Source organism: Saccopteryx bilineata, chromosome 6 (genome assembly GCF_036850765.1).
Source record: "Saccopteryx bilineata isolate mSacBil1 chromosome 6, mSacBil1_pri_phased_curated, whole genome shotgun sequence".
NCBI classification, from domain to species: domain Eukaryota; kingdom Metazoa; phylum Chordata; class Mammalia; order Chiroptera; family Emballonuridae; genus Saccopteryx; species Saccopteryx bilineata.
This window is the reverse complement of record NC_089495.1, coordinates 152,681,672-152,696,144: the sequence shown is the minus strand read 5'-3', so window position 1 is coordinate 152,696,144 and position 14,473 is coordinate 152,681,672. Positions and strand designations below refer to the sequence as shown.

The 14,473-nt window shown below is 42.3% G+C and overlaps 1 pseudogene; it reads right to left on the bottom strand.

Moving 5' to 3' along the window:
• Positions 1-641: 641 nt before the first annotated feature.
• Positions 642-13,238, bottom strand: LOC136307820 (GTPase IMAP family member 7-like; annotated as a pseudogene).
• Between the last annotated feature and the right edge of the window lie 1,235 nt (positions 13,239-14,473).

The following is a 14,473-nucleotide window of genomic DNA, read 5'->3' as shown; positions in this document are numbered from 1 at the left end:
CCTACAGAAATGCTCTAAAAAATCATGTAGAATTGGCCCTGGCCAGTTTGCTTGGTCAGTTAATAGCATTGTCACAAAACACAAGGTTGCAGGTTTGATCCCCTTCAGGGCACACAAGGGAAGCAGCCAATAAATGCACAACTGAGTGAAACAATAAATGAATGCTTTCCTTCTTCCTCCTCTCTCTCTCTCTTCCTCTCACTGTCTCTCTAAAAATCAATCAATAAAAAATAAAATAAAATAAGCCCTGGCTTGATAGCTCGGTTGGTTGAAGCTTAGTCCCAGAGCATGGAAGTTGCCAGTTTGATTCCCCAGTCAGGGCACATAGAGAAACAGCTCGATGTTCCTGTCTCTCTCTCTCCCTGCTTATCTAAATAAGTATATAAATAAATAAGTAAGTAAATATCATATAGGATTGAAATAACATAGACCACATTTTCTGACCACAATATAATTAAAAGATAAATAAATAAAATACCATATGTGTGACAATTAGAGAACATAGTTTTAAATAACTTATGGATCAAATAAGACCTAGTGGAAACTGATAAATATTTAAGATAAAAACACAATTAAATAATGTATTTTGAGCTTATGAGATGCAGGCAAAACAATAATCACACATTAAATTTTACCTTTAAGTGAATTTATTTGAAACAAATACAGCGAAGTTGCAGGACACAAAGTCAACATACAAAAATGTATTGTGTTCTTATACACTAGCAATGAAATTTCAGGAAAAGAAATGAATAAAACAATTTCTTTTGTGATTGCAACAAAAAGGAAAAAAATACCTAGGAATAAACAAAGGATGTGAAAGGACTGAAAACTACAAGCTATTATTATAAGAAATTGAAGAAGACACAAAGAAATGGAAAGATATGTCATGTTCATGAATTGGAAAAATCAACACAGTTAAAATGACCACATTATCTAAAGCAGGGGTCCCCTAACTTTTTACACAGGGTGCCAGTTCACTGTCCCTCAGACCGTTGAAGGGCTGCCACATACAGTGCTTCTCTCACTGACCACCAATGAAAGAGGTGCCCCTTCTAGAAGTGCGGTGGGGGACCGGATAAATGACCTCAGAGGGCCACATTTGGCCCACGGGCCATAGTTAGGGGACACCTGATCTAAAGCAATATATAGATTTAATGCAACCCTCTCAAGATCCCAATGACATTTTAAGAAGAAAGAGAACAAAAAAAATCATTATATTTGTATGGAATCATAAAAAACCTCTAAAAGCCAAAGAAATACCAAGAAAATAAAACAAAGCTGGTCCTGGCCAGTTGATGCAATAGTAGAGCTTCGACCCAGCATTTAGAAGTCCCAGATTTGATTCCCAGTCAGGGAACACAACGAGGTGACCATCTGCTTTTCCCCTCTCCCTTTCCCTTCCCTCTCTCTGTGTCTCCTTCCTTCCTGCTGCCATGGCTCTGATTTGAGTGCATCAAACTTGGCACTGAGGATGGCTCCACTGAGCCTCTTCTTCAGGGGCTAAAAATAGCTTGGTTGCCAGCAGCTCCAGATGGAGGTTGCCCTGTGGTTCCCCATCCAAACACATGCAGGAGTCTATCTCTCTATCTTTCCTTCTCTCGAAGGAAGAAAGGAAGGAAGAAAGGAAAGAAGGAAGGAAGAATCTAGAGGTATCACACTCCCTGACTTCAAATTATACTACAAAGCGACAATAATCACAATAGTAGGTATTGGCAGAAATACAGAATTACCGACCAATGGAACAGAATTGAGGACCCAGAAATAAACTCACATATATATGGGTAAATAATTTCAACAAGGGAGCCAAAAAACATACAATGGAAAAAAGAAAGCTTCTTCAGTAAATAGTGTGGGGAAAATTGGAAAGCCACGTGCCAAAGAATGAAACTATACTAGACTGCAATTTGTCACCATATACAAAAATTGACTCAAAATGGATCAAAGGTCTGAAGATGAGAGCTGACAGTAAGTACAAAGATGAAAACATTGGTACTGAACTTAGGACCTTGGTCTTAGAGAGGATTTTATAAAATGGAAATAAAAGGGAAATAAAAGCAAAAATAAATGAATGAGACTATATCAAACTAAAAAGCTTCTGCACAGCAAAAGAAACCATTGCAGAATGAAAGGCAACCACCCAAATGAAGAAGGTATTTGCAAACAGTTCTGACAAGGGGTTATCCAAAATACTAAAGAACATATACAACTCTACAACAAAGTACCAAACAATTCCATTTCAAAAATAGGAAAAGGACCTAAATAGCCACTTCTCCCAAGAAGACTTACAAATGGCCAACAGATATATGACAAGATGCTCAACTTCACTAGCTATGAGGGAAATGCAAATCAAAACCACAATGAGAGACCATCCTATGCCTATTAGATTGGCTGTTACTCACAAGACAGGCAGTAACAAATGTTGGAGAGGTTGTGGAAAAAGGAACTCTCATACACTGCTGGTTGGAATGTAAACTAGTACAGCCACTATAGAAAACAGTACAGAGGTTTTTCCAAAAATTAAGAATAGAACTCTGATGTGAACAAGCAATTCCTCTTTTGGGTATCTACCCAAAAATTTGAAAACATTTTTTGTAAATATATGTATACCCCTATGTTCATTGTGGTATTTATTCATGGTAGCCGAGACATGGAAACCATCTAAGTTCTCTTGGATGGATGAGTGGATAAAGAAAATGTGGTCCAGATATACAATGGAATACTACTCAGCCATAAAAAGGATGAAATATTACCAGTGCGACAATATGAATGGATCTTGAAGGTATCAAGCTAAGTGGGAAAAGTCAAATGGAAAAGGACAAGAATCATATGATTTCACTGGTATGTGAGATATAAAACAGAAAGCAACAAATGAACAAACAAGAAAAACAAACAAATACTGATAGACACAGACGACAGTGTGGTGGTGACCAGAGAGAGAAGACAGATGGGCGGGGGCGGGGGGATAGAAAAGGGTAAAGGAGGTCAAATACGTGATGATGGAAGGAGACTTGACTTTGAGTACTGGACACACAATACAATATGCAGGTGATGTATTATAGAACTATACACTTGACACCTATATAATTTTCTTAGCCAATGTCATGCCAGTAATTTTAATAAAATAAAGGTATAAGAAATAAAATGTCTTAGGGGTAAAGTGTATATATTAGAAAAAGTCATGAAAAATAAACAAAATATATCTTAAGCAATAAGAAAATAAGACAAACTACGAATTAGAAGAAAATGTTTGCAAATCACATGTCTGATTGAATGTGTAAATATATTTGATAAAGGGCTAGCAAAAAAATGGAATATAAAAAGAGCTCTTCCAATTCATTAATAAAAACAAAAACAACCCCATTTAAAATTGAAGAAAAAAGATGTGAATAAGCTTTTTTTGACATAGAATATTCTGCATGTAATTGGAACAGAGAAGTGACTAAATTTTTCCATGTTTACTCAGTGAAACCATTACCACAACCAACATAATGAGTCTATCCACTTCCTCATGCCCTGTAGTAATTCCTGCCCACCCCTCTGACATCCGCCTCCACCCCAAACCTCAGCAACGACTTGGGCACTGTGTGCAGGTGTGCACAGCGGTCGTTCCACAACGGGAACATGTGAGACCCAGACTCAGAGCTAAGGTCTCAGAACTCTGTGGAGGAGGAGATGCTGACAATTTTCTGCAACATGGCAATCAGTTCGTTCCAAATCCCAATTTAGTAAGAATTTTACAAAATCAAGAAACTTGTTAACAGGAAGAAAGAACTTGAGAACCGTTGCCTCAGATACTCCATTTTTTATATTTGTTTATAAACAGAAATGAGACTACTCTTTTAAAAGCATATGTTGGTTGGAAACCCCCAGAGTAATCTGAAATTGAGCCCCCTACAGAGGGCAGGGAGAGACCCCGAGAAAGAGGCAGACCACTGCAGATGGGTAGGTGGCGGTTTACGAAGCCAGGGGACTTACCTACAGGGCTTGTCTGGGTGGCTCAGATCTGAAAAAGTTACCTAGAGGCCCTAGCCAGGCTGAGTCACGTATCCTGTCCAGATGGTCTCAACAACACGTTGCTGACTCAAGGCTGTGTCCTTGAGGCAGCCCCTGGGAAGGGACAAGGCAAGCCGCATGCACATTCCAGGGTGGGTTCTGGGTGGGGGTCTCCCATAGCCTGGGTCCAGCTTTCAGGTCAGCTGGGGCTCACACCTTCTCCATGGCCTCCTCCACTGCAACAGAACCTGGTTCACTGCTCTGAGTGTCTGGGTCAAAGGGACACAACTCTTAGTGGAAGAAAATGATCTATTTTCATATGACAAGTAGGGAGACAGGGGAATCATTCCAAGCACTGCCTCTCCTAAGGGAGGCTTAGCCATTGCTTATATACACTGTTAGGTTAATTACATGTTGATTTTTTTTCCTTGTAGCCACCAGTGGTGGTTCAGGTGAAGCTCATCCTTTAGAGCTCCTTTGCAAAATACTGTGCTACATTTGGGCATTTAGTAAGAACTGCCCAGCCTGACCAGGCGTTGGCGCAGTGGATAGAGCATCGAACTGGGAGGTAGAGGACCCAGGTTTGTGACCCTGAAGTCACCAGCTTGAGCGCAGGCTCACCTGGTTTTAGCAAGACTCACCAGCTTGACCCCAAGGTTGCTGGCAAGGGGTCACGTGGTCTGATGTAGCGCCCCCCCCCTGTCAAGGCACATATGAAGAAGCAATCAATGAACAACTGAGGTGCCACAACAAAGAATTGATGTTTCTTGTCTCTCTCGCTTCCTGTCTGTCTGTCCCATCTGTCCCTCTCTCAAAAAAACAAAAAACAAAACAAACAAACAAACAAAAACTGTCCAGACCTCAAGACCCTTGTCACATCTATCACCAACACTCCATCCCTGCTGACCGGCTATTATACTTTCATATGCCCTCCCCTTCTTCAGCAGTGCTCCATGGGAGGTCAGCAAGGGGCTTCACTAGCATACAGGTTCCTCCTTTGTGGCTGCTCTCTCAAATACCATAGCAACAATACAGTCACTTGTAAGAGAAAACACAGGTAGTTCCCAAAATCAAGGACAACTGTTCCCACCCATGACTGGAACCATTGACTTTGCAAGTCTCCTGGGCTGAGGGTCAGATCACTCAGTTGTTGACTTGTGTTTTCATGTGATTTACTAAAGATGCTACATTAGCAGACTCATCAGGTATGAGTACAAAACATTCTGCTTGGATAATAACAGAGGTTTCAGTTGACAGGAGAAATTCTGGTGTCAGTTAACACTAGAGAGAATTTAAAAACAAATAATAAGCAATAAACAAAAAAATAAAAAAAACAAATAATTAAAGAACAGGATATCTCTGAAAAAGGAAAAAAATGGGTATCATTAAAATTTATCAATAAGGATTATAGCAGCAGAGATAACATACTTAATTAGAGACTTGGGGGAAAGTCGAGTGCAGGGGCCTCCTACAAGCTGTGGACACAGGACATAGAAATAACAAGGGACACTGCTGGTAACAGTGAGGAAATTGCACCCTAACCCCAGGGGGTGGATGAGAACTGGAATCCTGATGGAGAGTTGGGTAGAGAAGGTGTGATGTTCGGCTTAGGGTTGCAGCTTGTCGTAGGTGACTTGACAGGGAGAGGGGCGGGAGAACAGACACTCAACCTTGTTTTTCTGCCCGGAAGGGATCTCCTGCTTGGATTTCCCATTGGCAAAATCAAACAGAAGTCAGACTTGCCAGAGATCCCATTGATGTTGTCCGATCGGACAAGGGCCTCAAGGCTAGATCCTTCTTAATAAACGCTAATCTTTATGAGTGTAAAATATAACACAATATTTTGTAGACCAGCTGTAAGCAGGAAGAACTTGACTCTTGACAAAAACTAAACCTGAATAAGTATACCAACTCAACATGTAATTGATCAAATAGTGTATATAAGCAAGGGCTATTCCTCCTGCAGAAGACGCAGAGCTTAAATATGAATCCTGTCTCTTTACCTTGCTGCAAGTAAATAAAACTCCCTTGAACAACCACGTCTCCTTTTTCAATAGATGCCCCAAGAAAGAAACCACTTGAGTTCAGTAACAATGAGATCCCCATAGATCACCCCCTGGGACAATGAGCTAAGGTGAAAGGGTAAAGTGTGGATCTGCAGAGGCAAATGTAAAGTATTTGGCACAGAAGAGAGTTTTAAGATATACTCAAGGTCATTTTAAGTTTGATGGAGTCTTAAAAAAGAAAAAAGAAAAAAGGTAAGAGAATTTAGCAACTTCCAGGCCTCCATGGACCACACACTATCTTGCTGGAGAAGCCGGCTGCTTCCCTAACACAGCGCTCAGAGACTTAGACTGAAACCATGTGCATCAGCAGTGGTGCTCATGCTAGGTGTGTGCAGCAGTTCTTATCTGAATCTATGTCTGTGAACTCAATGAGATACTATTCTCAGAGTATGCCAATATTGTCACTTCTTAAGTGTGCTGGCATTGTGGGGATGGGTGGTAGGAATGAGTGGGGAAGATGCTTCAGGTTAGCTATCACTGTGTAACAACCCCAAAACTTTATGGTTGAAAACAACAAGCATTTACTTTCACAGGAATCTGGGGGCGGGGCGGGACACAGCAGGTGGCTCCTCTTTGCTCTCTGTGGCTCCATCTGCAGCGCTCAGTTGGCAGCTGGAGAACCCATGTCCCTGTTGCCTCCGTGCATGGCGGCCACGTAGGCTCTGCTGGCTGATGTTAGAGCAGTGGGTGGAGTGGGCCATAGACTCCAAGTCCTCTTCATGGGGCCCCTCCACGGGCCACGTGGGCTTCCTCACAATATGGTGGCCAAGGTCCAAGGGCAAGCACCCCAAGAGAGCAAAGAGGCCTTGTCCCTAATCCCATCTCTGAAACTACAACCGCCTACTACTTATGAAAACAGTCACAAAGCCCATCGAAAGGCAGGGAACACAGACTAAATAGAAAGAGTATAGAGCTCAGATTACAAGAAGAACAGATAGGATAGAAGACAGTGTTGCAGTCATCTTTAGAAAATGCCATCTACTAAATTAAGAAGAAATAAAATTTACATTATTTTCAAATGTATGCCATATTTTAGAAATTATCTCCAAACTCTTAATGACAATATCTGTAAATATATTCCTTTCAGCTTCTTCTTTTTTGTTTTTAATTCATTCTGCATGCTTCATCTCTAGGAGGTTAGTTTTCTCTCCTTTTCTTGCTGTGATATGTTTTGCCCTTTTACTAGTTTAATTTCCTTCTCTAGTTGCTCAGCATAGATCATCTCCAAGGCCTCTACCCGATGTCTCAGTTTTTCCTCTATTTCCTTGTAGATGGCATCAGAGAAGTGAGTCCCCCCGTTCTCCTGCACCATCTTCTCTATCAGCTCCACCAGCTCCTGCACTTGACCTTCCCTCTCAGGCTCGTCTTTACTTCTGTTATTGAAGCCACAGTAGCAGTTCCCACACTCGCAGATGATTTTTGTTAGGTCCACATCTGCCTATTCTATAAACTCACTGAGCTGCTGATCTTCCCCTAAATTATCTTTGCGTGTGACCAAGATAATCATGTACTGCACGGCTGCCTACCCAAAGATGTGCTTGATCAATGCACTGTTTTATACTCTTCCTCTGTGAAGCGGTTCAGCTGCACAACCAGAAAGATGGCATTAGGCCCAGGTGAGGACTTCAGGACACACTGGCTGATTTCCTTACAGGTTTTCATCAGTGTCTCCTTAGTGTCGAAGAGCCCTGGGGTGTCCACGACAAGAAGGTTCCTCCCCTTCCAGTTCTGTGTTGCTGTCTGACATTTCTTGGTAGGAGTTTGGGCAGCAATTCTACAATCAAATTCACTTCTCCCAAGAATGCTGTTTGCTGTCGCACTTTTCCTATTCCCTGTTTTTCCCAGCAGGACAATCCTCAGAGTTTTCTCCTTGTGGCCAGCCATGTTCCTGTCAAGAGGCTCTGGGGTGTAGGTGCCCACAAGACCTTAAGGATGGAAAGGAGAGGGGGAAAGGGTCAACTTATGTAAGAGGGCACCATTCCTAAACCTCTTTTCTTCATTCTTTCCTCCCTGAAAATGTGTAATAGTCTATGACATTGACCCCAGTGAGAGCAGAGATGACACAGCTCAGTTACTGTGGAAGAAATAATAAAGTAGCGTTTTCCCACAAAGGAGCACAAGGTCTGGTACTTTCACAGGGGAACTCATCTAACCTTAAAACATCTGATTATTTCAGTGCCACATAAGCTGATCTTGATCATATAAAAAAGAATAGAAAATTACAATTTTTTCTATGAAACAAGTATAATATTGATTTCAAAGGCTAACGAAGATTTCATCAACAAATAAAGCTACAGTCATGTTTCACTTGAAAATATTAATACAAAAATCCTAAACAAATTATTGGGCACCAAAAAATATAATGCACCATGATTAAGTGTGACTTCTTTTAGAAATTCTAGGCTGGTTCAATATGAGAACACTGGTTGTTACAACACATCCCACATTAATAGATGAGGAAGAATATTACCTAGATGCAGAAAGGACATTTGACCAAATTCAACACTGACTCATGTTTAAAGTACTTCAGAAAATTGGAACAAATAGGTACTTTTGTAAAATGGTTCTATATAACTATAAATTCAAAACTTGTGCCATCACCTTTTTTTCCTCTGCAGGTGATGAACAGTGGGTTAGAAAGTTCAATACTGGATTAGAAAGTTAAAACAATGGGTTATAAGGGTCATTTGGATGAAGAAAAAGAAAATTACCCAGCACCATCAAGAAAAAGAACAAGGAGATTGGACTAAGTGTACCAGGAGTCACACATCGTAGTTTCTGTAATTAAAGCAGTACGATATTGGTGCACAAATGGAGATATCAGTGAAATGAAAACAGAAAATTCAAAACTAGACTAAACATACTACATTCACTTTCTCTTTTTAAGTGAGAGGAGGAGAGAGAGTGAGGCAGACTACCACATGCACCCCAAATGGGATCTACCCTACAACCCTATTAGGGGATGATGCTCAAATTCTGAGCTATTTTTAGTGCCTGAGGCAGATGTGCTCCAAAGGAGCTATCCTCAGTGCCCAGGCCATGCTTAAACCAATTAAGCCACTAACCGCAGGAAGGGAATAGGGACTGAAGGGGGAGAGGGAAGGAGGTAGAGACAGATAGTCACTTCTCCTGTGTGACCTGCCAGGAATTGAACCCGGGAAGTCCATATGCTGCGCCAATGCTCTGTCCACTGAGCCACCAGCCAGGGCCTGTAATTGTTGAAGATTGGCCTAGGTACATGAAAGTTCCTTGTATTAGTCTCTTTATCTTTGAATAAATTAAAATTTTTCCACAATAAAATGTTTAACCTGTGTGTAGTATAACCATTACTGAATACTCTGTACCAAGCATCCTGTGGAATATTTTGTATATTATCTCATTTACTCCCTGAAAGTTGCCTGCAAGGAAGATAATTTTATAATTCTAACTCTTTATTATATTATTAAGGTGACATTGGTTCATGAGATCATATAGGTTTCAGGTGTACATTTCTATGATACATGTTCTGTATATCACATTGTGTGCCGAGCACCAAAGTCAAATCATCTTCTGTCACCATACAGTTGACCCCTTTACTCTTTACTATTTCCCCAACTCCCTTCCCTCTGGTAACCATCATACTGTAGTTTATGCCTATGAGTTACGCAGAAGAAAACATAGGAACTAAACTTATGGACCTTGGTCTTAGGGAGGATTTTATGAGTTTGATCCCAAAGGCAAAGGAATTAAAGGCAACAATAAATGAATGGGACTATATCAAACTAAAAAGCTTCTGCACAGCAAAAAAAACTGCAAAAGAAAAAAACCCAAAAAGTCAACAAACTTGAATAGTGAATGATATTTGCAAAGACTGCTCCAACATGGAGTTCATATCCAAAATGTATAATAAAGTCATATAACTCAACATCAAAAAAAGAATCCCATTAAAAAAATGGGCATAGTACCTGAACAGACATTTCATCCAAGAAAACATACAAATGGCCAACTGATATTCAAAAAGATGCACAACTCATTATCTTCTAGGAAAACGCAAAGAGATACTACCTCACACCTTTAGAATGGCTATTATCAATAGACAGGTGATAAGTGTTGGAGGTTGTGGAGAAAATGGAACTCTCATTCACTGCTGGGGGGAAGGTAAACTGGTATAGCCACTGTGGAAAACAGTACGGCAGTTCCTCACAACATATTCTCACTATTTTTTATTAAGTGAGAAGAAGGGAGGCAGACAGACAGACTCCCGCATGTGCCCCAACCAGGTTCCACCCAGCAAGCCCCCTACAGGGCGATGCTCTACCCATCTGGGTCCATTGCTCTGTTGCTCAGGCAACCAAGCTATTTTAGTGCCTGAGGCAAGGCCTTGGAGCCATCCTCTCAGCGCCTGAGGCCAATTTGCTCAAACCATTCAAGCTATGGCTGTGGGAAGTGAAGAGAGAGAGAGAGAGAAAGAGAGAAAGAATAAGGAGGAAAGGGGTGTGGAAAAGCAGATGGTCATTTCTCTTGTGTGTCCTGATCAGAAATTGAACCCAAGACATCAACACGCCAGGCCAACTCTCTACCAGTGAGCCAACTAACCAGGGACAATTTTCTCACTTTTTTTTTATAAATAAAATTTTATTAATTTTAATGGGGTGACATCAATAAATCAGGGTACATATATTCAAAGAAAACATGTCCAGGTTATCTTGTCATTCAATTCTGTTGCATACCCATCACCCAAAGTCTAAATGTCCTCCGTCACCTTCTATCTAGTTTTCTTTGTGCCCCTTCCCCCTCCCCCTCTCCCTCCTTTCCCCTCCTATAACCACCACACTCTTGTTAATGTCTCTTAGTCTCGTTATTATGTCCCACCAATGTATGGAATCCTGCAGTTCTTAGTTTTTTCTGATTTACCTATTTTACTCGGTATAATGTTTTCAAGGTCCATCCATTTTGTTGTAAATGATCCAATGTCATCATTTCTTATGGCTGAATAGTATACCATGATGTATATGTGCCACATCTTCTTTATCCAGTCTTCTATTTTTGTTTTTACAGTGATTAAAGCCTTTAAGCAATCTTTTGGCCAATACAGCAAGAATCCATAAAAGAGTAGTGTCCTTAACATGTTCATCCAGTCCAAGTTGGCACCATCACCATTCCAAATCCCTGCAAATGCAATTTTCTCACTTTTTAAATGAGGACATTGATATGTTCTGAAAACACTAAGACACTTGCCCAAGGTCACAGTGCTAACAGGTACCAGGCAGAGCAGGGATCCCATTAAAAGTCTGTCTGACCAGTACGTCCCCTCCTAAACACTGCACATGGCGCCTCTTGGTGTCTTCTCAGGCCCATGAGTCTAAAATCCCATTGAATCCTGCTTCTTTTTCAGTAAAAAGAAGGATTTAGGGCCCTGACAGGTTGGTTCAGTCAGAGCGTCATCCCGAGATGCCAAGGTTGTGGGTTCAATCCCTTGTCAGGACATATTCAGGAAGCAACCAATGAACGTACAACTGAGTGGAACAACAAATGAATGCTTCTCTCTCTCTCCCTCCCTCTTCATCTCCTTGTCTCTCTAAAGTCAACCAGTTAAAAAAAAAAGAGGGATTTATACTGGGTGGTCTCAGAGTAACTTCAGGCTCTAAGACCTGCCTCGAGGACACAAATTTCCTGCCTTGGGGACACTAATATCCTGCCTTGGGGAAACTGACTTTCTATTAAGAAAAAAGAAGGCTTCTCAGGCAGCCCTGTCACAACAGCAAATGCGTGAACTGCACCAGTCAGTACGCATGTGTCCTGTTAAACATGAGATGTATCCTTGCTGAGTAGCTCAGTTAGTGTCATCCACATATGCTAAGGTTGTGGGTTTGATCCCCGGTGAGGGACATACAAGAATAAAACAATGGTTGCATAAATAAGTGAAACAACAAATCAATGTCTCTTTAAAATCAATAAAAAATTTTTAAATAAGTAAATGCACATGAGATGTTTGACACTGTGCTAATAACGCTCCTTACTCCCGTCTAGGCCTTTCACCATGGCCACCCTACAGCTTCTTCCTGCTGTGCTGCGGGCCAGTCCCTGGTCCCTTCCCTGAGCAGAACCACCCCTGCTCACTCCCTGGACCTCCTACCCTCACAGCTCTGTCCTCAAGGCCCCTCTCAGCCAGACTCACCTTCTATTCAACAGGTTGAAGAGCTCTCAGGTTTTCTCCAAAGTAGCCCTCTGAGCTGGTGCTTATGCTTTAACTGTGAGGGAGGGGAAAGTGCTTGAGCCTCTGAAACCACTGAGCCAGGGAGCTCAGAGTGGGTGGGGCCGGTGAGGGATTGTTTCCCTTTAAAGAGACAGAAATATTGCCCCATTACCTGCTGACTGCGTCAGTTTTACTAAATTAAAACCTTTTTCTCCTTGTGCCTGCTCTTGCAGTGAAATTTCCAAAGCTACGGTCGTTGTTTTGGGTTATAGTAATGAATTGAAAAGGCCCTTATTAAATCATCTAAGTCTTGCCCAAAAAGCCAGACACAGTGTCTGGTCGTGTTCCCTGGTGCAGTGGGAGACTGCAGGGGATTCTGGGAGAAGAGAGTCGGGAATGCGACTTGGTGTATCCTCGGGGTGCTGCTAGTGATTATATGATATGGGATTTGAGTGCGGTCGCTCAGGAGGGTCTCAAGTAACCCACTGAGAAATGATCAAGACTCAGGTACGAAGTCAAAGAGGTCTAAACTATTGGTATCCAGGGGGAAAGAGGAAGAGGAGGTTGGAGAAAATTCTTCAGGGATCACAGTTTCTCTGGGTATTTCCATAGGGCTCTTGCAAGCTTGAAATTCTGCATGACCAACAAGTCAGCAGGCACCTTTCCCTCCCGGCCTTCCTACCACCTCCCACCAAAAGCCAGACAGGCAGCTTATCTGAGACTTACCCAGGAGGTGGCTCAACAGGCTCTCAAGATTGTTTCCAGGTTACAATCAGGCTGTCACAGTGATCACAGTTGACAAGATGTTCTAGTTGTCTGTTGCATCACCAGACAATAGTGTGTTTTATTATACATTTTGGACCACTGGATTGAGAAATTTGATCAATCAGTGCTTAAGCTTGAGGGTGGCTACGAAGAGGACCAGATGTAGCCGGAAGCAGTGGACTGTAGGGTGAGTACCCATGGATGGAAGCAGGGAGCTTTGGAAACAGTGTTAATGACCATATCATAGGACCAGTTATTGGTGTTAAGGATATGGGTCATGTTGAAGGACTCTAAGTAAGTTTTTCAACTTCCAATAAAGACACAGTTCAGGACCAGGTATGTAATGCACAAGGACTGGCACAAAAAGAAAGTACCAGGCCTTTCATTCAAAAATCATGAAGAGTTTATAGATGACATTATATAGCATTAAACCAAGTGAGGGGCCCCTCCACGCACAGTGCCCTGTGCAGCCCTACAGGTCACCCACCCAGGAAGCTCACTGTGACCAAAGTCCCATCTTCTGCTCAAAATATCTCCACCATTGCTCAGTCTCACTTCACTCTCCCTCATCTTTGAATGATACCTGTCCTACCAGAAGCTGCCTTGGATGGTTTCTTGATCAACTAATGGATTCTCCGGGTATTACACTTAGGTACACCGTTCAGATCCCTAAAAGGAAGAGGGAAGTGGTTGAGATAGAATCCAGAGCTATGACAGGGAAGAGGATACGGGTTGCATGGGAACAGCCTGGAGGCCATTCATCACAGAGGAGCATCTTCAGCGGGGCAGACCCGCCCCTGAACCCTAACTTAGGAGTGGTTTCTTTCTACGAGCTTTATAGAAGAAGGGTGGCCTCATATTCCTCTTGTGCTGTTCACTTGGTCAGGCTCCTTGTTATCAGGAGCACCTTTCCACTTCCAGCTCTGCTGGGAGCCACCTGTCTCTCTGCTGCTAGTCCCCACCTGCCACTCCATGAAGTTGCTCCAATACCCAGGTTGCTGCTCCTTCCACAGAGTCAGAAGCAAAGTGATAAATGTGGAGGAAGCCAGAGCCTCCAGGGTTTTGAACCGGCAACCTCAGCATCTCCAGGTTGATGCTTTATCCACTGCGCCACCACAGGTCAGGCTTTCTTTTCTTTTTTATTTTTGTCTGGTTTTGTTTTGTTTTCCAAGTGAGAAGAGGGGAGATAGACAGACAGAGTCCCTCATATGCCTTGACCAGGGTCCACCCTGCACCCCCCCCATCTGGGGCCATGCTCGAAACCGAGCTATTTTTAGTGCCTGAGGTGGAGGCTTCACTGAACCATCCTCAGGGCCCGTGGCTAATGCACAACAAACAATCGAGCCATGGCTGCAGGAGGAGAAGAGAGAGAGAAAGAGAGAGCAGAGGGAAAGGGAAGATTGTAGAAGCAGATGGTCACTTTTCATGTGCCCTGACCAGAAATCAAACCTGGGATAGCTACACCCTGAGCCAG